General features: G+C 49.9%; 1 protein-coding gene across 8 annotated transcripts in view; it reads left to right on the top strand.

Annotated features, from left to right (window-relative positions):
- Nucleotides 1-23688, top strand: part of Prkag2 (protein kinase AMP-activated non-catalytic subunit gamma 2) — a 271437-nt gene that overhangs the window by 27842 nt on the left and 219907 nt on the right. For 2 of the 8 annotated variants that reach the window (XM_041640580.1, XM_041640576.1), the window contains exon 1: nt 18412-18539. The exons of 5 other annotated variants lie outside the window; for them this stretch is intronic. The gene's annotated coding sequence lies outside the window, so the exon portion shown is untranslated. Of the gene's footprint in view, nt 1-17983; nt 18540-23688 lie in introns of those variants that run through there. One more of the 8 variants, XM_041640577.1, reaches the window with a different exon arrangement.

Raw genomic sequence — 23688 nt, 5'->3', positions numbered from 1 at the left:
ATAGAGAGTCCGTGAACAGCATGTCAGCAGTGCGTGGGAGGACAAGCAGGACGGCTCACGTAGGGTGCCAAATAGCAGGGTCATGGACAGTCATTATAACCTAGGTGGAGAAACTGAGGCCCAAAGAGAGTGGACAGGAATGGGTGGCAGGACCCATGGGTGGCTCCTGAGTTGCTTGCCAGATGCCACCCTGCTTTGTTCTCCATTGTTACTTGATTTCTTCGTTCTTTGGATTTTCCTTGTGTCTTCTGGTTGATCTCTGTAATTGTTTCATCACCGTAAATATCACTGGCTTTCTAATTCTCAAAACAAAAAAAACAAAACAAAAACAAAAAACAAACCTGTGTGGACTTGAAGCCAGCAAGCTTGGGTTTGGGGACAGCAGAGGCACGATGCATTCCTTTCTAGATTTGGAAAGACTGATTCGTGCATCTGGAGCCTTGCTCTTCCTGCTGTGTGGCCAGGAAGTCAGGTAGGACTTGACTGGGAAGCTTGAGATGAGGGTGACAGGCTAAGACCAGGGTGCTGAGCAGACTGAGGGAGGCAGAGGGAATAAGTCTGGCAGGGCTGCTGCCTGCCCAGGTCCTAGGGACTCTGTGTCTTTGTGAAGCTCCCCACCCGCAAAACGATGGAAGTATGCCGTAGCCGGAGGAGCTCTTTTCAGTGTCGTCTGTGTCCTTCTGGCTATGAGTCTGGGGTCGCCATCATCGCTTCTAGAAGCAGAGGGACCACCGTGAGTGAAGCCGAGACTAGGCCAGAACACCTTTTCCCTGCCCCTTCTACCTTCATACGGCCTTGGCTGTTCCTAGCCAGGTTTCACCACGTGTGCCCTCTCCACATGTCCTGCCCACGGGAGTCTCCTCTGAGCCGCGGAAGCTGGACAAGCCAGTGCTTCTGAGCGTTGGTTTCCTTGCGAGGGCTGTAGGTTCTCTACTGGCTCAAGTTCAGTCCCCAAATAATTTCTGCTCTAGCAGACAATAGGCCCACATAGGCAGGGCCATGAAGATAAGGATAAGGTGACTAGTAACTGTTCAATAGCATCGTGTGTGTGTGTGTGTGTGTGTGTGTGCATGTGTGTGTGTGTGTGTGCATGTGCGTGTGTGCGTGCGTGCTTGTGCCTCTTCTCCATGTTGGGATTGCAAGCATGCACCACCACAACTGGACATTTTTACATTGGTTCTGGGGACCAAACTCAGGTCCTCATGGCCAGTACTTTACTGACTAGCCCATTTTTCCAGCTTAGGTTAAAGGTGGTGAGGAAAGGGCAACCATCATCAGTAAGAGCATTCCTGAGTCTCTCTCTGCCCTCTCTCTGCTAACTATCCCCCCCCACCCCCCCACCCCCCACCCCCGCTACGCACTGCACTTCATAATTGCCTTGTTCCCAGCCCAGCTCCTCCTCTTTAAAGAAACCAGGTTGCATGCTGGTGACGACTGCATGCTCTTCCAGGTCTCTGGCTTTGTTTCTCCAGCAGTACCAGTGCTCTGGATGGATGCTGGGGTCCACGAGCCAGCACCTGGCCTCTCTGCTGCTCTCTCCCGCGGAGCCCTCCAGGTTCTTTCTCCCACGGTATTCCCTCTGTTCTTTTCCTATTTTTCCTCCTCCTTGTCCTCTGACTTATCCCCATAAAATTAAAGGTCATCTCAAAATATTTGTGAGATTATTTTAAGAAAGTAAACTTTCTCTTAAATAAAAATATCAAATCTAACCAGTATCCTTTCAATGTGGTGAATCAGGGCAGAGCAGTGCTGTGGGTCTGACTCACTCTACCCAATGGTGACCCCCACCCCCAGGGCCAAACATTGCATCAGGCTGTGTTGTTATCTGTCAACAAGGAGAGCTAGGCTGAGTGGGGCCTCTGGGCCATCTTAGTTTTTCATGGAGGTCTGCAGCCTGGGCTGGTTTTGAACCTTGGCCTCCTGAATAGCTGGGATTATAGGCCTACACCATCCGGTAGAAATATTTCATAGCCAAAGGCACGTGAGGTTGATTTAAACACCTCCTCCGGTGCTGGCTGTTGGGCTCAGTGGCCTCTGTGGGGTGTTTTTGCAAACTTGCCTGGGCTGAACCCTTCGGTGTTAATTCGGCCCACTCTCCTTCCACCTCTGTAACTCTGGAGAGTTCTAAGTGGACGTGTCATGGTGTTAAGTGAGACAGTCACTCACTAGGTGAAAAACTGGAGATGAATTTAACTTAGAAGGTTTAACAGACTGGTATTAACTTGCCAGTCAGGTACTGGCAGGACTATAGGGGGCAGGACATGGAGACTCAGGCAGAAATGACAAGTGAGCTACAGAGAGCTTTAGTGGATCTCAGCTATTGCGTGCTCCTCACCTCATTTGAATATGACTTCAGCAGTCAGCAGCTGGTATTGCCTGCTACTTGGCTAATCCATAGTTTAGAAAACTAAATCACATTCTCTTCAGTTAAGCCTTTAGCTTGTTTTCATACCCTCATAGCCCATGTTCTGATGCTATAACAGATGCCCAAGTTTGATTACTTATTAATTACAAAATTATCAATAGGTATAAAGAGAAGAAACTCTCTTATGGTCTCTGGGTTGGGAAGTTCCAAGGCCAAGAGGCTGTATCTAGGTAAAGCCTTCTTGATGCTGAGCACGCTACTATGCCTGGAGGACAGCAGTATTGGCAAAATACTCCAAAGAGCCAAGGCCACTCCTGCCCGCTGCCCCCCCCCCCCCATTCATCCACTGAACAGATTAATTCATTCACAGGAGCAGAGCCTTCTCTTCGCAATCCCCATGGTCCTGGCTACTTTTGTGTCGACTTGATGTAAGCTAAAGTCCTCTGAGAGGAAGGAATCTCAACTGAGAAAATGCATCCAGAAGATAGGGCCATAGGCAAGCCTGTAGAGAATTTTCTTAACTAGTGATTGATGGGGAGGCTTCATCCCATTGTGGGTGGTGCCATCCCTGAGCTGGTGGTCCTGGGTTCAATAAAGAAAGCAGGCTGAACAAGCCATGAGAAGCAAGCCAATGCGCAGCATCCCTCTGTGGCCTCTGCATCAGCTCCTGCCTCCAGGTTCCTGCCTTGTTTGAGTTCCTGCCCTGACTTCCTTCAGTTATGAACAGTGACGTGGAAGCATAAGCCAAAAAAATAAATCTTTCCTCCCCGACTTGCTTTTGGTCATGGTACCAGCATATGACCCAAAGCACCCCATTACAGCAACAGTGACTCCTAACTAGGACACCCATCAAAGGTCCAAACTCCAAACACCAGGAGCACAGCTTCCTGGTATCAGGTTTCCAAAACTAGAATTCTGGGAGACAGTCTTTCAGACCAATATACTAAGGTGATAATCTATGGATGAACTCAAGACACAAATTTGGTTTAACAGAAAGCTTGCCGGTAGAAGAGAACGGGGAACCCTTAGGACTGGATCCTGTCCCCAACATCGATCTCCAGTCCAAAAGGTATAGCCTAAAGATGCTAGAGGACCCCATACTCCCTCTTGTGCCTGCCTGGGGCTGCATCCAGACAGGAGGCCAGAGGTTGGGTTGGGGATGTCATAGTAGCGTACATGTGTTCCTATATTTCTACACTCGTGTACAGGTCCCACACGCACCAAATATGCACAGATATCATAGTGAGTAATCAAGAAAGGCACTGACACCAACCTCTAGCTTCTCTAGTCAGGTGTTCACACCATGTACACAAACACATGTGTGCATGCACACCTACAAATCATAGGGTTCTGGGTGAGTTAGCTAGTGTGATGTGCCTCGGGTCCTGTGTGTTTCCGAAATTAGGCTTGTTTGTAGATATTTCAGTTTGGGTAGACCAGTCTTTGGGGACGTGCCTGTGGCTTCTGTTTGGCAGAGCCCCATTCTGGGATGTCTCCCTTCTTGATTGTACCTAACCTGAAAGTGATAAGGGCTGCCCTTTCATGGGACTGGTTCCGTTTTCATCATGGAGCATGCCTGGCTGTCCTTGCTCACGGCCCCAAGTATCCCCATCAACACCTAGGAACAGCTCCCAGCCTATGAGAGCCACTCTACCCAGGCAGCCTGGCAAGCATCAAAAGTGTCTTAACCCAGACCAGTAAACATGGGGACTGATCCCTGCAGTAGGAGTCAGAACCACTGGCCTCGAGTCTGCCTGCAATGGCCTTTCTCTGATCAGTAGGTCATGGCAGTTTAAAAATGCATCTGGACTGGAGGGAGGGTGAAGTGCCCGCTCTTGGAAACAGACCACCAGGACAACCACACATTTCATCATGACTTTAAAGAGAAGCAGTGCTGCTGGACCAAGGTGCTACCAAATTATAAGCAGCCGTGGCAACTACTATTGTAGAAGGGACTGGAAATAAACTTGTTTTGGATTCCTGTCCTGCGGCTGGGGCAGCTTGACCTCAGAGTGGGCAGGTACATGAGGCACAGTCCTCACATGCCACACACCTATTTTTGGTGCTTTTGATCAGCTGTGGACAGAGGTGAGGGTGATGGCGTGGAAGGGAAGGAGGGAGCTGGGGATGTTGCTTAGTTGGTAGAATGTTTCCCTAGCAGGTACAAAGCTCTGGGTTCTATCGCCAGCATGGCATAGTCCAGACATGGCGGTACATGCTCATAACGCCAGCACTGAGAGGTAGGAACAGAAGATTCTCAGCTACTTAGTGAGTTCAAGGATAGCCTAGGCTGCAGGGTGGAAGGAAGGAAGGAAGGAAGGAAGGAAGGAAGGAAGGAAGGAAGGAAGCAGGGGGAGGGAGGCACACACACACACACACACACACACACACACACACACACACACCTGAACCAAGATCTAAGTCTTACCCTCAGAAACCTGAATGTGACCTTACTTGAAAGTGATGTCACTAGTTAAATAAGTAAGTGGCCTTGATTCAGTCAGACTGCTGTCTTTATAAAGGGAGAACCTGGGGATGGGCAGGTAGCTCTGTGGGTAGGAGCACTTGCTTTGCAAGCTTGTGGTCCTGAGCTGGAATCCTACTTTCAAAGTTAGGTGAGGGGCTGCAGAGATGGCTTACCAGAGCATGCAGGTTTGATTCCCAGAACCCACATGGTGGTTCACAACAGTCTGTAATCCAGTTCCAGTTCTAGCCTCTAGAGGTACCAGGCATGAAAGTGGTACACACACACACAACACACACACACAGACCCTCACATGGGTTGATGTCATTTGAAGACAAGCACTGAAACTAGGGGATGGAGCTCTTGGATCCCCTTCCTTCCAGGGTGACCAGTTGCCTGAGCTAGGAAGGATGGAGGGTGTTCTGAGATATGGGGCCTTTTGTGTTATCCCAGGACTGTCTGGGACAAGCCAACCTAACTGGCCGTGCTGAGTGCTGGCCAGGAGCTGCTGTTTGCTCACTTACTGTGTTGTTTGGAGAAACTTTGGGACAGGAAAGGGAGTGCAGGGGTCTTAGGGCAGGAAGGAAGTGTGACCTAGCTGCCGATGGCAGGAGCTCGAAACACCTTGTGTGCAACGCCAGAGAGGCCTCTACCTAAGTGTTTGTTCCAATGGAAAGGACACGCTGAACTAACACCAGCTTCAAGTGGGAAAGCAACCAAGGGTGGGGGCAAGCTGAGGGACAAACAGCTGGGGAGCTTCCTGCCTCTGGAAAATGTGGCCCTCTATGTAATCTGCGTTCCTCCTGCTGAGGCAAAGCCATTGTCCTTCTTAAACCCATGTTGGCCAGAGGGCCTGGTGCACAAGAACTCTCCCTGATGTACTTTTGAGTTAGATCCAGATGAGAGGAAACACATGGCAGTCGTGTGGCTCCAGGGGTGAGGGGTGATGTGTATTTATGAAAAGGCCACCTTTGTCACATTGTTTATTGGGTAGCTGGATAGCTGGCCAGGTGAGCTGGCACATACCTGTGACCGCAACGCCAGAGGACAGAGATGGACGGACCTTTGGGTTCCAGGCTAGTACCAGCTATAGAGAGGGACCCTGTCTCCAAATCAACAAACAAAGGTTGAGAGATATCCCTGAGGATTCAAGCAATACATGAGTCAGCTACCCAGGTACATGACTGTCCCCTGCAGCAGGTTACCTCAAATCCATAGGGAGTCAAATAAAGATGGGGGTGGGCGGGAGTAGAGAAATGGTGAGTATGAGCTGAGGTACCTAGGGAAACAAAAGAGTCCAAGCGCTCAACAGGAAACAATGGGCAGAATTTGGGGCTGTTTGTGACAGTGTCTCTGGTAGCCTAGGCTAGCCTTGTATTGGATCTAGCCAAGAATGACCTTGAACTCTTGATCCTCATTCTTCCAAGTGCTGGAATTACAGTCATGGGCCACAGACTTTTCTCTTGTACTAATTTAATTACTCAGCCATGACCCTGCTCCGGGTTCTATTTATTTTGGGATCCCCAGACTAAAGGGACAACCACTACCTGGATCTGTGCTGTGACAGAGATAAAAAAAATATATCAGGCACTGGACAGTTATTTTGAAAAAGCAGAGGCAGGCGGATCTCTGTGAGTTCGAGGCCAGCCTGGTCTACAAGAGCTAGTTCCAGGACAGGCTCCAAAACCACAGAGAAACCCTGTCTCGAAAAACAAAAAAACAAAAACAAAAACAAAAAAAACACTTTTAGGAGGAGTGGGAGGGAAATGGGAGGAAATGGGAGGAGGGGAGGAAGTGAAAATTTTGAATAAAATAAAAAATAAGAAAGAAAAACATTTTTAATTTTAAATTTATTTCATATGCATGTGTGTTTTGCTTGTGTGTGCGTGCGTGTGTGTGTGTGTGTGTGTGTGTGTGTGTGTGTGTGCAGTACCTGAGGAGGCCAAAAAGAGAACATAGAATCCCTTAAGACTGGAGTTATAGACAGTTGTGGGCCACCATGTGGGTGCTGGGAGTCGAACCTAGGTCCTTTGGAAGAGCAACCGGGGATCTTAAGCACTGGGCCTTCTCTCCAGACTTCAGACAGTTCTTATTGGCTCTGCTGGGAAGCAGCACACATTACTGTTGGGCCAGGCTAGTCACATGATATGGGGAGGAGATGGTTCCACAGGGAGGTGACCATGGCCTGTCATGGTTTAAAGCACTCAAGCCACTGAGTAGAGATTCTCTGTCCTTGTCATCATCCAATCTGATGACCTCATACATTATCTTCAGCATCATTCCCAAGCAGTGCCGGGAACCCAGGCACAATGAACCAGTCACAGGTATCTTTTTAGAACTGGGACGTCAGTGGCTGGAGATGTGGCTTGGTTAATATAGTGTTTGCCTAGCATGCACTAAGCCCTGGGTTCTGTCCCGAGCGTAGTGTAAACCAGTGACATACATCTTCATCCAAGCATTATCGAGGAAGAGGCAAGAGGATCAGGAGTTCAAAGTAATCCTTGAGTATATAAGGAGTTAGAAGCTATCCCAGAGTACTTGAAGACTCCATTTCAAACAATCAAGGAATGTTGGGAACCAGGATGACAGAGTAGAAACACAAGGAGAACAAAATATAGCCTGAACTGGGGCCCTTGACTGACACCAACTAGGAAGCGTCTGGCCATGGAATATTATAACATTCTGGGCTTAGATAACCCCCAACTCTCTTGAATAATCATACTCCCATTCCTTCTTAAAGGAGGGCACAGATTTCTGATTTCCTCTTCTCTTCTCAAAGTCTTGTCTGACCCTTTAGACCATGGCCTGGATACTTCTTTTCTGCTTCTCTTGGAAAGTAAGGTGTTGAGCCAAATCAGTGGGACTTCAATGTATGGCAGGGTCCCTCACTGAGCCACAGAAGTTTTGATTTAGTAAGTTGTTACATGAAATCAAGGTTTTGAACATGCACACTTGAGGTTGTGTCACTAAGGGTAAGTTTGAACTATGATTTGGTGCCCTCCAGAGCTGCTCTGGGCTTCTGTCTCTGGGTGTAGCCCTAGGGAAGGATCCCAGGACCAGCCTAACAAGGGTTCTAGAAACAGCCACTTTCTCCATCTTCCCCACCCACCCCCACACCTGCCACTGCCACCTCTGCAGGTGATGTGTGGTGACAGCCTGCCGTGGAGACTGGCAAGGCCCAGGGCACGGCCCTCACTTCTGATCATCTTTTTGTACCAGGCTTACTGGGCAGAGACAGACTAACTGTGGTGCCAGGCACGGATGAGTGCTCATAAATGAGTGTATTCTACAGCCCCTAGTCTGTGTTATGGGCTTCTGACTGATGTTTTCTTAGGGGTGGCATGCATTCAGCTCCTAAAAGTCAGGAGAAACTCCTTTATAAAATGTTAAACTGGTTTAAAAGTGGCAGCCTGTGTTTAATGTTTATCAGTTTTGGGGAAAAGTAATCACCATGGAATCCCCTTAACTGAGAAAACTGGCTCCAGCTTTTTCCTGCTCTTCCCAGCTTCCTGCTCTTATCCCTGGGTAGCTGCAAAAGGGTCACGCCTGGCCGAGAGGAAAGTGGCCCTGTGCCCTGGTCACTCTGCCCATTTGTGACAAGGTGAGGTCAGGGAGCCAGTCAGCACTCAAGCTGGGTTTCCTGAGTGACAGGCAGACCAGCTGAGAGCCAGCTCCTGGCAGAATTCTGGGGAATTCTTGATGTTCAGTGACACTGCCTGCTGGAGCTGAGAAATTGCTAGCTCAGTTAGCATGTTCACTTTTGAATCGGGGCCGAACATTTTCCATTATAGATTTGTGGTGCCCCCTTCTCTCTCAGAGCACCATGGCCGGGGGCTGGAAGGCTCTGACTGATTGGCAAGGGTATTGGTTAAAGTCTCTGGGACTGGGTGTGCAAAAGCCTCACCTCCTCCCATCCTGTCCACCTTTCCAGGATCTTGAAGCCAGGGCTGAGTGTTACTGAGCCTGCTCCTAATTTCCCTGAGCTTCCTCATTTTCATATACTGTCCCAGCCTGCAGCACCCTATCGAGCCTGGACCTGCCTTGCTCAGCCCCTGCCAGCCTGACCTATTCCCCACTAACCCAGTGGAGCCCCTTCCCCTATGCATCTGCTAACAGGAGCATTTCTGAACTTTGATCCCATGCCTGGCTTCAAAGCTCCCTCAGGGTAGGGCAGAGCATTGCAAAGTCAGCATTCAACAGCTCAGTCACCGGCTGCACTGATGCTGGGTGAGGGGTGGGTAGGAGAGAGGGTGGGAGGAGGGGTGGGTGGGTGAGAGGGGATAAGTGAGGGAGAGTGAGGCAGCAGCAAAGCCCCTGACCCACTGCTTCCTTTGAGGCCGTGCCACCCTAGGTTAGAGAATTTCATGTCCTTGGACGTGCATTTCCAAGTTCTGATGCCAATGCAGGCTTAGTAGGATTTAAATGTCCTACGCCAGAAGTGACTACAGGAGAGTTACCAGCACTGTCTGTGAATTACATTCTGCCATTTCCCACACTGTTTAAGGTTTAAAGTCTCTGTGGCTCTCTCCACTTTCAGTTGTCATAGAAACACCTCCAAACAGGATCTATTTAACCTCCAAGGCACACATCACCAAAATGAAATACAGTCCTTTGTAAAACTTGGCGTATGTGTGTGTGTTTGTGAAAATGAATGTGTGTATATGTATACTTTTTAAAAAGATTTTATCTTTATATTTGTTTCTGTTGTGGGTGTGTCCAACCCTCTGCAAGAGCAGTGAGCGCATGCTCTTAATCTCCAAGCCATCTCTCCAGCACTGTGGATTTAATCTTTACTGCACTGTGAAGAAGGTGTGCCTACCAATCTCATTGTACAGTGGAGAAAAATAAGGCCTCAGTGGTTAAATGACTTCCCCAAGGCTGTGATGTGGATAAATGACAACAGTAGAATTTGAAGTCATAGAAAAATAGAGTTTGTTCTGAAGGACAGGTGAGGCCTTCTCAATGTGCTTGGGAAGATGAGCCCACGGTACCTGACAGAGGCTCTGCCTGGGGCTGGCCTTGTTGAGAGCGAGTGTGGAAAACTATTAGGCGATCACTGTGGTCCTGTGGTTCTGGTTAAGCTGGAGCCTGAGCCTGCTGAGTGGCAGCCCAAGCCTCCTTGATCAGCCACCACAGTTGGGTGTGATTTAGGTCCCAGACCTTCGGAATTGGAGCACCTGTCAGAGAGAAGCAGCACAGAGGCCATTGGGTATAGATGACCCAACTCCCAGCCCTGGCTTGCAGCTAAAAGTGAGGCCTAGTCACTATAAACCTCCCAAAGCCCTCTAGAACCTTTGCACTTTATCTAGCATCAAAGAGAAAGACAGTACCAGGGAAATCTTACAGATTGTGCAAGCCCTCCCAGGCTTTTCTGCCCTACAGCTCCCTCGGCCTCCCCTTACTCATTTCATGAAGTCTTTTTTTTTTTTTTTGGAATTTGGTGGTTTTGAAAGAAAATGATCCCCAAAGGGAGTGACAATCTTAGGAGGTGTGACCTTGTTGGAGGAAGTGAGAAAGGAGGAGAGGAGGATGCCAGGGGCCACACAACCAGCCACAGAGTAGAAGGAAAGAAAGAAATATAGAATAAAAAAAAAAAGGTAAAAAACCCAGAGGCAAAAGACAGTTAGAGAGAAAGAGGATAATTTAAGTTAGAAAAGCTGGCTAGAAACAAGTCAAGCTAAGGCTGGGCATTCATAAGTAAGAATAAGCCTTCGTGTATTTCTTTGGGAGCTGGGTGGGCTTCCAAAGTCCACGGGGGTGGGCTTTGAGGTCTCTTGTTTAAGTTTCCCTCAGTGTGACAGTCAGTCAACTTCCTGTTGCCTGTAAAATATAGAACTCTCAGCACCAGCACCACACCTGCCTGCACACCGCCATGCTCCCCACCATGATGATAATAGACTGAACTTCTGAGCTGTGTGTGAGCCCCCATTGAGGTGTTTTCCTTATAAGAGTTGTTGTGGTCGTAGTGTCTCTCCACAGCAATAGACACCTTAACTAGGACATTGCCAAAGCAGCTCTTTTCTTCTGGAAACTTCTCTGGTGGCTGCTGTCAGCTCCATCCTGCTTGTTCCTTGTCTCCATGACTCTCTTTCTAGAGTCCACAAGGCTTGTTTGTGTGTGTGGGGGGGGGTCCTCTCTGTCTTCTCTTTTTCTTTTGCCCCAGCTTGAGTATGGGAAGGGATCCAAGAGACAGAACAGGAGCAACCCATCTTAACCAAGAAACAGGACATAAATACCTCTTCCTCATGCCCATACCATGGTGGACTAATAGTTCCTACTCCTCAGGTCTGGGGAGCTTTACTCTGGATTGGCAAGTGAGCTTGTGTGAGATAGTCCCATCCAGTTAGGTACAATGGAGCGGTCAAAAGAGAGTGTATGTCTCTTATATGGGGTAGAGACCTAAACTAAAATGATACAAGCTAGAGTCTCCTGTGTTGTGGGTGTATCAGTCATCAGGTTAGGGGCTGATGGGGGGGGCAGACTAAGATTAGTGTGAGAGAGAGACTGTGTGTGTTTGTGTGTGTGTGTGTGTGTGTGTTACCCCAAATCCTTGCGTGCATCCTCCATGCATCATCTATGACAAGGGACTCTGCTGCAGCACGCATGAAAAACCCTTTTGTAGATGTTGTTTTTACTCTTTGGGGGCCCACCACCCAGCTCCCAAAGAAATACACGAAGGCTTATTCTTAGTTATGAATGCCCAGCCTTAGCTTGACTTGTTTCTAGCCAGCTTTTCTAACTTAAACTATCCTCTTTCTCTCTAACTGTATTTTGCCTCTGGGTTTTTTATCTTTCTTTATTCTGTATTTCTTTCTTTCCTTCTACTCTGTGGCTGGTTGTGTGGCCCCTGTCATCCTCCTTTCCTCCTTTCTCACTCCTCCCCTCTTCCCCAGATTTCTCCTATTTATTCCCTCTGCATGCCGGCCCCGCCATCCTTTCTCCTGCCTAGCTATTAGCCATGCAATTCTTTATTCGACCAATCAGGTGTTTCAGGCAGGCAAAGTAGCATAGTTTTTCAGAGTTAAGCAAATGCAGTGTGAAAGAATGCAGCACATCTTTGCATCACGAAGCAAGTGCTCCACAGCATAAACGATGTGACACATTTTAGACTAATATTTCACAACACCCTGTCACAGCTGACTTCTCATCCTTGGATTGTGCACACATCAGGTCCGTTCAGTCACGTACAAAGTGGATGGGGCTAGTCTCTTCATCATCAGACCCAGAGAAGAAGACTCAGGAGTGTCTGGGTTCTGGCCCTGGCCCACAGGCTGCCAGCGGTGGGTTTGCAGGTGGTCCCTGACCTAGCTGTCATGTAGGACTAAGGGATTATTGGGTGTGAGCTCATCTGATAGTGGTGAGTCCCTACTTCTTGGCAGGTGATGCATTCAAGCACTAATGAGTGCCACAATCCACGTGGGAGCTCTTGGTACACACAGCATGCCTTGAAGGGATCAAATTAGTCCACACTCTGCAGGGAAACTTGTAGCCCTGGGGGCAGTTTCCACATGTGAGGCTCCAGGCAGTCGCTGGAGGCTCTTTAAGACTTCTAAACCTTCCAAGGTGGCTTTGAAAGAAGGAAACACTGTTCTGTGAAAGTCACAGCCTACGACTGGGACAATCACAATCGCCTTTGTGGTTGGAGAGACTGTGTTGAGCCCAGGCTCCACGCATGCCAGTCGGCCACTCTACCGCTGAGTTCCAGCCCCAGCCCCAAGCCCTTCCTTCTACTTTGTGTTTAGAGACAGGACTGCTCCATTCACTACCTAAACTGACCTTGAACTACCTGTCCTTCTACTTTCTGAGTAGCTGGGTTGACAGACCTGTTCCCTTAGGCCTGGCTTAGTCTAGGAATTTCAGAACTGTTTGACCGAAGTACCAGGAACTGGCGGTGTGGTGAACTTGACTCTCTAATCTCAGAGGTCTGACAAACGTCTGGTTACTGTGGTAAGTATCGGTAGTTTCTGGCCCCAGGGGAGGGGCCAGACACACGTGTCCTGATAGCTAGGGACAGAGACAGGAAGCCTTAGACTATTTTTTCAAGTTCCTGTGCTGACTTTAGGTGGCAGGTCGGACCTGTTCTGGGGTTTAGGGGAAGTTTCACTGCTGCCCTCTGGCAGATTCACTCTGAGCTGTGCTTTTGTTTTCCTTTCGGTTTTTTTTTTTTTTTTTTTTTTTTTGCAGAGATCAAACCCCGGCTGCATCAGGCAAGTGTATGTATTTCTACAGAGTGACACTCACAGCCCAGAGGTTTGTGTTGTTGTTTTTCATGGCAAAGCTCCACAGCAGAGTCCTGTAAGGTTAAGGGGCTCAGGTCAGTGGTATCTGAGCTTCAAGGGCAGCAGCTGCTGGGGGGGAGGGGCAGGGCCCAGGTTACAGGCTATGCAGGGGTTCTAACCTCCCCTGAGATGCTTAGCAGGCCATCTACTGCAGACTCCTAAAGGTTCCTGCAGGGTCCAGTGGACTTCTCTGGAGGGTTGGTCACAGTTTCCAGTCACGGTTTCAGAGGCTAGTAAACCACTCTGCAGAGCACACGGAGTAACCGAGTACAGAGAAGGAAGATGCTGGGATGGAGTACCCTCTTGCTTCAGCTTTTCCCTAGCTCTGTTTCCCTGGCCTGGAGTAGCTGAGTACAGGGAAGGAAGATGCCAGGACGGAGACCCCTCTTGCTTCAGCATCTCCCTAGCTCTGCTTCCCTGGCCTCTGGCCTGCACTTGGCAGATCCTGCAGGCCTGAGTCTGCAGGCTATAAGGCAGGGCTAGCATCACCGCTCAGGAGGGAGAACAGAGGCTCACTGAGAAGCATCTCTGTTTGACTTACGGATGCATGACTAAAGACGGCCTATGGTCAGTAAAGTGTTTGTGCCTGGTCCTGGGGCACTAACAAATCCACCCAGTCTATTATCCATGGACAGGAGGAGAAGGCACAAGATTTGCACACACGTGCTCTGGACTTCCGGTCTTCTGTGTCACTGGTATAGCTTAGGAAATATTGTTCATGGCTTGAGATTTTCTGGCCATATTTACTGTGTTTTGTGTCTTTGAAGTCACTGTTTCACCTTTTTAATGTAATTTCTTAATATAGCTGCTTAATCAGAGCGGGTTAGACAGTTTACTGTGACATAACGGGCCTCAGAGACTGTGACTTTAATGTGCTTTATAACTTCACTTATTATTATTTTTTTTAAATATTTATTTATTTATTATGTATACAATATTCTGTCTGTGTGTATGCTTGCAGGCCAGAAGAGGGCATCAGACCACATTACAGATGGTTGTGAGCCACCATGTGGTTGCTGGGACTTGAACTCAGGACCTTTGGTAGAGCAGGCAATGCTCTTAACCTCTGAGCCATCTCTCCAGCCCCCTTCACTTATTATTATTACGTGTGTGATGCAGATGTTGGGGTATGCACATGCCATGACACATATGTGAAGGTTATTGAACAACTGTGTGGAGACAGCCCTCTCCTTCCACCTGCATGTGAGTTCCAGGGGTCGGACGCAGGTCCCCAGGCTTGTAGGGTGAAGCACCCTTATGCCCTGAGCTACCTTGCAAGCCCTGTAATCTTGTTTTTCATTACAGAAATAGTAAGCCCAGACCACAGAAATAAACAAAAGGTACAAAGAAGCAAAAGCACACAGATAAAAGGCTGGGGCTCCTAGGACAGTGTGGTGCTGAGGCATGGAGTCAGGCTGAGATGGAGCCCCGGCCACGTTAATATCTCGGTTAGGAACTGTTCTAGTGTGCTGTCTGCTGCTGTGTGGCACATAACCAACAGTAGCCTGGGAAAGGGGAGGGTTTATTTCAGCTTGCAGCTTACCGTCCGTCATCGAGGGACTATCATGGCAGGAGCTGGAGCTGGGCAGTAAGGCAGCTCGCTGGCTTGCCCCAGCTCATATCAACTAGCTTTCTTACACAGCCCAGGAGCAGCTGGCCTGGGGATGGCACAGTGGCCTGGGCCCTCCCACATCATTTAACAATCAAGAAAGTGCCCCACAGACTTGCCTGTAGGCCAGTCCAATGGAGGGAATTCTTCGGTCGAGGTCCCCTCTTCCCAGCTGTGTCTAGTTGACAGCCAAGTCTGCCTATGGCATTGAGCATGGCAACTCGGTGTCTCCAAGCCACAGTTTCTTTATCCTTGAAAACAAGTTTGAGGCAGTGGGGTTGGGAAAGAGGCCCACCCAGTTCATAAAGCACCAGCAGTGCAAGCATGGTGGCCGGAGTCTGAGATCCAGAGCCCACATTAAAACAAAACAACTGGGTGCGGCCGTCAGACCATGAGGTGCTGGGCAGACAGAGTCAGGAGGACTTCGGGATTGCTTGCTGGATTCTTGCTGAATCCATAAGCCAGGTTCAGTGAGGGACCCTGACTCACAAAACAGGGAGGAGAGTGACCGAGAGAGACACCTGTGGACTCCACACACGTGTGCATACGTACGTATACACGCCAACACAGGTGGGGTGAGAGAAGAAAGTAATGTGATACCTCTTTGCCTGCTGCGTGGACTGTAATAGCATATGCAAAGTCCTCAGCATTGTGAATACAATGTCAGCGTCCAATCCAGAGTGGCCAGGGAAGGGCCCTTCACTGGGCTAGGGCCTCAGCAGAGTGGAGAGCTTCAAGGTCTGCACACGCCTGCCTGTGTAGGCTGAGACTCTGGGGACTTTGGATGACAGCTGTGGGCAAGCCCAAGAAGTGAGAGCGGGGGCCCCTTGGGGCTGTATCCCTACTGAAGAAAGTGTGTTCCCTAGGCAGCTCGGAGCCGGCCATTTTCTCTGATGTTTCTTGGTTTTCCGTGAGGTCTGGGAATGGTCCTGGGAGTGAAACTGGGAGAAAAAGTGAGAGGGGGCCTGGGGTGTGTGTCAGGGAGCATCACCACAGTTCCTTCAGAGACAGGAAGTGCCAGCAATAGTGTTAGGTTCTGCCTGTGTCTAGGACTTTCTGTCTAGAGAAACCACCTTCTGCCTTCTAAGGTGAGAAGGCAGCCACACTCATATCCCAAGGGGGAAACACAAAACACTTAAGCATTCAGTGGAGGCTGTGGGAACAAGACTTCAAGCAGGTGAAGGCAGGATACACGTGTGTTTGGGAGTTTCAGGGCGCGCACTTGTCTTTGCTTGAGTGATTCCCTGACCGAAGATGTGGCGCCACAGAAGTCAGTGCGATAGAAAGCAACCCCCATAAGTCATTCTCAGGAGCTTGCCTCCCAGTGAAGCAATCCTTCACTTGGTGGTGCCCATCTATTTCCCTGGCATTTCCAGCTTTTCCAGGAAAACAAATTAGTCACCACCCCCCACCCCTCCCCCCCACCTCCCCCCCACCCCCCGCCACACACACACCAACCTGGGCCTGCTTCTATGCTTTGGAATAAAACACAGAGAAAATAAACCAGGTCCAGCTCACCCAGGAGGCTAGCTGGAGAACCAGCAGGAGAAAATATTGAGATTGGCTGACTGTCTGGGAGGCCACTTGCACCATGCCCAGGGGGCTGGTTGCAGGATGTCAGCCCTTTGCTCAGTGGTATATGGCGTGGGTTTTGCTAAGCTTTGTGTTTATTCTAGTACTGTTCTCCGGTTCTGGAATAATCCTGCACATCTCAATCTAATGTTCATTTTCGTCCAAATTGCTTGTTCATCCATTATCTCAACAGAAGCCTTGGGGTATGCTCAGAGCCAATATTTCCACGCAGATGGTTTTCTAAGAGGCAGGACTGTGCCCCCAGAGAAATGACTGCACTATGGCACAGACCTGGGTTGTGGTTTCAGAACTTTAAGGTTTGGGTCTGGAAAGGACCTTGAGGTACACATTGCTCAGATTATAGAAGAGAAAAAAAGAGATTCAAGGTAAAGTGACATTTTCAGGTAATGGACTACTTAGACACTGAAACCAGGGCCAGGCCTCGGGGATCCTTGCTCCTTGAGACATCCTTTCCTGACCCTCAGGCTTTGAATTCTTGGATCTCAGAATGATCCAGTAGCTGAAAGGTGGCTTCCCGTTACCTTCCTGGGCTGAAAGTGTCGTCCAGAAAGCTGCAGACTTACATAGCTCAGTCAGCAAAGTGCTTGCCACAGAAACGGGAAAGTCTGCGATTGGCCCCCAGAACTCACATTAAACAACCGGATGTGGTTGTAATTCCAGTGTCAGGGAGGGGAGACGGGGTTGTTGGAACTCACTGACATCCAGCCTAGCCCAATCTATGAGCCCCAGGTCCTGTGAGAGATAACCTCAAAAAAAAAAAGTGCTGGCCCCCGAGAAACAACATCTGAGGTCCCCTGGCTTCCACACACACATGACCATGCACTCACGTCTCTTAATTTTAAGTAAGTTCCCAAAGTTGTCTTGGGCCACATTCGTAGGTATCTTTGATCTCATGCAGCTCATGGGTGGCTTGTTAGGTGTGCCTTTGGGCATAGAGAGTTGCTTGAAAGGTCCCAGGACTTGTTCTAAGCAGGTGTCCTGGGACACTCGGACCCAGGAAAGCTGTTCTGAGGGAACAGATGTACCATCTCACAGACCCCTGAAAACAAGAGGCAGAGCCTGCATGCGGGACCACTCAGGAAAGTGTCAGCCTTGGTCAGAAGGCAGAGTGGCCCGGGAAAATGGTGGCAGGTGCTTTTGCTGAGCCTCTGGGAGGAGGGGGTAGGGGGCAGAGGCTCAGGATCCTCCGATTTGAACAGTTGCTGTGAGCAGCTCTGGGCTGGTCAGGGCAGGGCACAGTGGCCCCGGGGTTGACAGGGGGTGAGGAGAGAAAGAGCTCTAGAAGGTTTGTTTGTAAAGGGGTGGTAAGCACCCAGGTGAGTCGTTTTCTCTCTCTAGGAATTTGCTACCCCACATGTCATAACAAAGGCCATGAATAGCAGTGCATCGGAAGCCAGGCAACCAAAGGCGAGGGAGATGCAGGCAGGGCCCGTGTCTCCTGCAGCGGGCAAGGGATTGCAGGTTGTCTGCCTGGAGTTGGGGGATGTAGACGGATGAGGGTTTCACTAGCAGAGCATCTTAAAAAGCTAGAGCTGTCATTCTTGCAAGAGAGAAAGGCTGCATGCTCTGTTCTCCAAGGACAAGCATCTCCCTGGGAGTCCTGATTTAGCCAGATTGCAGAAGGCACCTGCTGTTTTCCGAGGAACTTTGCCTGAAGTTCTGTGAGGACAGGATGAGGGGTCGTGCTGGCAAGAAGGACCTCACAGACCTCGGCTGCTGCATTCCAGGCCTCGCTTGCTTCCTCTCTCCATCCCGCTGCCTGTACAGCCATGGCTCAGCTCTGCCCTCCCTCCTCAGCAGGCAGCCCCCGACACAGGTGGTAATGACAGCCGCTGCAGTCCTGACAGACAGCGAGGATATCTGCCTGAGCTCTGCCATCATCTCAAGCAGCAAAGCAGCTCTAACCAAGAGAACTGTCGCTTGTGCTGTCTCAGGCCAGCTCATGCTGTCTGCCAGCTGCTTGTTGCGCTGCTCTGGGGACTGGGAACACGCCCAGCCCCAGTCCCCATCTGTTGCAGGCGTGAAGCAGAGGCTCCCGAGAGCATCCGAACCATAGAAATCGCCTGGGCTGAGAGGGTCAGGAAGCCCCTTCTTGGATTGGCCTTTGGAAGGTGAGAGCAGGATTTGTCAGAGCTGAGAGAGCAGCTTGCCAGCCACTATTCACCCCACAAGCCAGCGTCTCCCAGCCCAGCATCCGGAAGAGGAGACCTTGGGACCCCTCCGGGCTGAGTAAGCAGACCCTTCTTGGCTGGCTTCCTAAATGCATGGTGCTTGCACGCTCCCAGTGTGCCCATGTTTTTTTCTGTGGTGCCTCTTGTCGCCCCTGTATGCAGGACTGCTGGCTGGTGCTTTGTTCTGCCAGAGGCTCTTTCTCAATTAAACACCTCAAGGCTGAACAAAATGCTCCTTCACTCCACGGGAGCTGTATGTCTGCTCCTTATGTAACTTTTGTCCGTGACTTAGAGAGAATACCTTAGCAGGTGGGATGTGTGAGGGGGCGTGTTCATCACTGTTCCTCTGCAGAGACTGTCCCCATCTCTGCCAGGCTGGGGAAGGGAGCGAAGACTGGGCTGTCTACAAAGGGTTCTGATTTGAGAGTCTTCTTCCTCTTCCTCCCCTGCTGTAAAGTTCTCTCCCGAGCCGAATCTCTTAGTGCAGTAGACACTTGTCTACCTTCGCTTCCCCTTCCTGAGTCATTCATTCAGTCTGACCCCAATGGTAGAGACTAAGGGACAGTGCAGGGGGATTTTGAGTCTGGTCCACGTTGTCTCCCGGGGCTGTCTAGACCACAGATACATCCGAGATTTGACCGATCTCCTGCTGGAAGATGGGACTTGCTTGCTGCCTGTCTGCCTTGAGGAGGAAGATACTGAATACCAGAGTGGCTGGGGAGGGCCAAGAGAGGGCGAGCAGAGAAGGTGGAAGCCCTTCACTCTGCAGCAGGAACAGAACAGAAAGGACTGACCAGATGAGCTGAGGCTGGCAGAGGCTAGGCCTGAAGCTCCAGGTGCCCTGCCTCAGCCACCCTCCTCTGAAACTGGTGCTTAGCACTCACAGCGAGCCGCTACTATCTTGTTTGGGTTTTTGTTTGCTGCTTATGACTCCCTTCCACATGCCTGACTAGTTACGCCCAAAGAAGACTCCAGCGTAGAAATCTTGTGACTCTCCCCTGACCCCGTCCCTACTCCTTATGACCTGTGATTAGGAGCATGCCACTGGGTGTCAGAGGAGGGTATGAGCCTGGACGCTGTTTCTAAGTCACAACCCAACGTGGGCAAGAAAAGGTGGCATTAAATAACTCGAGAATGGTGAGGCAATAGCACATCTAGCCCGGCACTCAGAAGTGCAGACTTCTGGAGGAGCCTGGGCCCAGCAAGCAGCATCAGACCTAGGGACACACAAGAAGGCTCCCAAAGTGCACAAGGTCCCCAAACCCAGACAGAAGAGGATTTCAGATGTCATAGTCGTGGGGGGGGGGGGGGGGCTCCAGAGCAGGGTTTAGTCAGCCAGCAGCGGCTGTCACAGGGATATGACAGACAGGTGCCAGGGATAGTTGTACCCAGGGCCCACAGCCCCTCTCCTGACCCCAAACAGAGGCTTGGCCATGTGGCCTCGTAGGTCTAGGAGCTCCTCACCTTTCAGGATGCTCTCCAGTGTGCATGGGAAACATTCAAGGACTGGTTAAATAAATATGAAGTGAGTTTTGATTGGTTTCCATTTGGATATTGGGATATTTTAGCCTGACAGCAAGCCTTGTGGCAGGTACAGATTCACAGGACAGGAAGTCGAAGTTAGAAAGTCAAATTCCCCAGTGACCTGATAGAGAATCCAGAATATGGAGGGTCCCTTTGTTTGTCCTAAGGTCATGAAAAGGCTGAACCCCAAGAGAAGCCCGGTGTCCAGAGGCTACAGGGAGTGGGGAGAGGAACAGCGGGGCTAAGGATAGGCACTAGCGGACTGGGCTCTGTCACCAGCTTCTGTGCTTGGCTCCTCACTGGATCCTGTCTCAGGACGCTGTCAAAATCAGCACGTCAGTGAAAGAAACAAAGTCTTCCCTGTGGACCAGTCACCTGGCATTCAGAGAAAGAGATGTTTGACCTCATCTGCCAATAGTATTGTCTGGCCAGGCTTTCCTGGAAATGCAGGGTTTTTTTTTTGGGGGGGGGGTTCTCTGAATTTTCGTAACTATTGTTTGTTTGTTTATTGTGTGTGTATGTATGCGCATGCATGTATATGCCATGGCATGCATGTGGTCAGAGGGCAACCTGGAGGAGTCTGTTCTTTTTCTGGTATATTGGTTCCTAGGATGGAACTCAGGTCATCAGGATTATCAGCAAGTACCTCTGTCCGCTGAGCCACCTACATTTAGGTTTTTATTTCAGTCTGAGGATTTGAGTCCCTTCTCATATATCCATCTATCAGCGCAGAGAGCCTTCTTGCCCAGCTCCTTCTAGCAAAGCCTCCCGTCAGCCCGACTCAGCCTGTGGGCTAACCTGTATCTGTATCACTGCGACACATTGTCTTCTGTGCATTAGTGAGTTGCTTCTTACAGGTCGACTCAATTGATGACTCCCAACCATCAGCTGAGGTCTTTTTTTTTTTTTTCAGCTGAGGTCTTAATTCCCGCCAGGGTCCGTCTCACATTTACCAACCGCACACCATGTACCGGCTCCAGGCTTGATCCTGAGAGGTTTTCCTGCCTTCCACATGGGAATTGAGGCCCCATGAACTTGCCTGAGGTTGTACAGGCAGCACATGGGAACTGGAGCTGACACCTAGGTCCTTGACTGGCTTAGAAGCAGTGTCTGGTCCTTTCCGTTTCACTGAGCAAGACCTGACAGTGGATTGCTGGCAGCGAAAGTGTTCCCTTACCTCTCCCTGTGACTTGACAGAGAACTTGACTAAGACGGCACGTGGCTTAGTTGAAGATCTGTGTTTCTGCTTCCTCAGCTCCAAAGTGAGGGTAGGCTTGTCCCCAGTTCTTGACAATTTGACGCCAGTGCAAGAGAGTGTTGGCACATAAGCCATGAAGTCGGTGTGCTTTCCAGCCAGTCATGTGTCAATCTGGATAAATATCCTTGTCACAAGCACGACTCTAAAGGGGTTCTACGGATCCATGGGCTCTAATCTTAATTACAGAAGTATGTGTTTAAATTATGATTGAAGCAATGTGAGTTCCTGCAATCCCAACACTTGGGAGGTAGAGGCAAGAGAACAAGAAAGTCACTTTTAGCTACAAAGAGAGTTTGAAGCCAGGCTGGGCTACATGAGGCACAGACCGAGAGGTGACTGAGCATCAGTTCAGAGCACTTGTACAGAGCCTGGACTCAGTGCCCAGCACCCATATCTGGTGGGTCACAACCTCCTGGAACTCCAGCTCCAGGGAATCTGACACCTTCTGGCCTCTGCGGGCGCCGGCACACGTGTGCACGTGCTACCCTTAGGTACATATCCATACACACTAATCAAAACGTTTGAGAAAGAGGAGGAGAAGTGAAGATTGAAGGCAGGCACGGTAGCATATAGTCTGGGATCCCAGCCCTGATGAGGCAGCCAGTCTAGCTATACAGCCTTACAGACCTGTCTGTACTGCATAGCAAGACTTGAAAGCTAGCCAGCAAGCAAACATATAATTGAGTCATTAGCCCCAATAGTGTTCCCTTGTGACCCCTTCCCCATAATTTTTGCCATGGGACTTAAAACCCTGTGTTCTGTCAAGTAGCTGGGGACTGTGTACAAATTGTCTGTCAAGTAGCTAGGGACCGTGTATAAATTATCTCATTTTTTGGAGTCTTTTTTTTTTTTTCTAGAAATGCTTGTCTGTTCAGGGTTGGTGTGGAGTCTACCATCAGTTAACTAAGAACCAGTTCTAGGCACACAGTAGGCATTTAACAAACAGTGGGCTGTGCTGTCTAAGGGAGTATTCAGTTGTGTGCCTCCTCGGAGCCACCCAGGGCCCTGTGAGTGAACTGTTTTCTGCCAGAGCCCCGGGGTTCCACCACTGCAGTTAGCCAGAAGACAACCAAGGTTGAAGAGCTTTGGGGGTCCTGTGGTTTCCTCGCCATTACTCACTGTCCTTGCCGACAGCCAAGTCCCTTTCCCTCCTCCTGTCCTGCCTGTCATTCACTGGTGAGTTTCCTCCCGTTGGTCCTGGGGTTCACTCTGATGCCATGCCCTTCCCCTGAAGGTCATAGTTGTGTCGTGATCTTTCTAGCATCGTTGGATCCCCCTTCTCCATCTCCTCTCATGCTGCTCCAAGCTATAGCCCAGGGGACACAGGGAGAAAATGGGAGGAAATCAAAGCCAGACTCAGATTTTGTTTTGATTGCACTTTGCTAGCGAGGTGTGTGGTGGCATTTATTGTCTGTCTGCTTTTAAGGGAGGCGGCCATCTGCCAGTCGTCATGGCTTCAGCCAGTTAGTCACCAGTGAGTGAGGGCCTGCTGAGCTCATTCCAGTAAACAGAATAAAGGAGATGGGAACAGGGCCATAGTCTGCAGTGCTGTTTTCCAGACACCTGCTAGGAATCCCAGCAGTCCCGGTGGGGATCTCTGGGCCGTGGAGGGTCAGGGACCCATGGGTTCTTATTCCCCCTTAGCCCACCTATCCTTTTCTTTCTTTTCTTGGGAATTGAAACTAAGGCTTCATGAGTGGTAGGCAAGTTCTCTAGCACTGAGCTAGATTCCCCAGCCCCCCCCCCACCCCCTTTTAAAAACAAAAAAAACAGGATCTCACTGAGTTGCCTAAGATGGCCTTAAATTTATGATCCTCCTGCCTTAGCTTCCTGAGTAGCATGAGTTACAAGCTTGGACCACCAGACCTGGTTTTCCTTTTTGTTTCTGATCAAGGACTCCTGAACGCAGGGCTCCTAGAATTGCGTTACACCGCTTTGGGGGGCGAGGAGCAATCTTAGAATCGGGGGAGCTGAGGAGGTGTGAAGCCCCAACCCTCGGAAAAAAAAAACACGGGCCTTTTGCTTTGGCAGTGGGCAATAGCGGACCTTGCTGCAGGCTGTCTGTGACGCGAACTGTGCTGGCCAGCTCACATATGGAACCGTGCGCTTAGACTGGACATGTAATGGGGTTGCAAGCCTGTTAGGCTGCGGTATGCTCAGATTTCCTGGAGATGCTGAGGTGGACACAGCCCCGAGTGGGATGGCTTGTGTTCAGGAAAAGGTATCAAGGAAACTGAACAAAATGTTGTCACATAGTTTAGGGACAAGAAGTGTGGGGCTCTGTTCCTCTTTCAGGCAGGGAAAGCTCTGCCCTGCTTGGCGCCTCTTGGGAGCTCTGGTGCTTTCTACAAAGCACAGCCACAGACCATTCCTCCTGCCCTTACCAAAGCAGGGGAAGTTCAAAGACATGCTTCAAAATACTTTC

The sequence above is a fragment of the Microtus oregoni genome, unplaced genomic scaffold, assembly GCF_018167655.1.
Source record: "Microtus oregoni isolate MIOR12 unplaced genomic scaffold, Mior012 000064F_ref0000363, whole genome shotgun sequence".
Classification (NCBI taxonomy): Eukaryota; Metazoa; Chordata; class Mammalia; order Rodentia; family Cricetidae; genus Microtus; species Microtus oregoni.
Note: the sequence above shows the minus strand (reverse complement) of the source record. Positions and strands in the feature narration are given on the sequence as shown.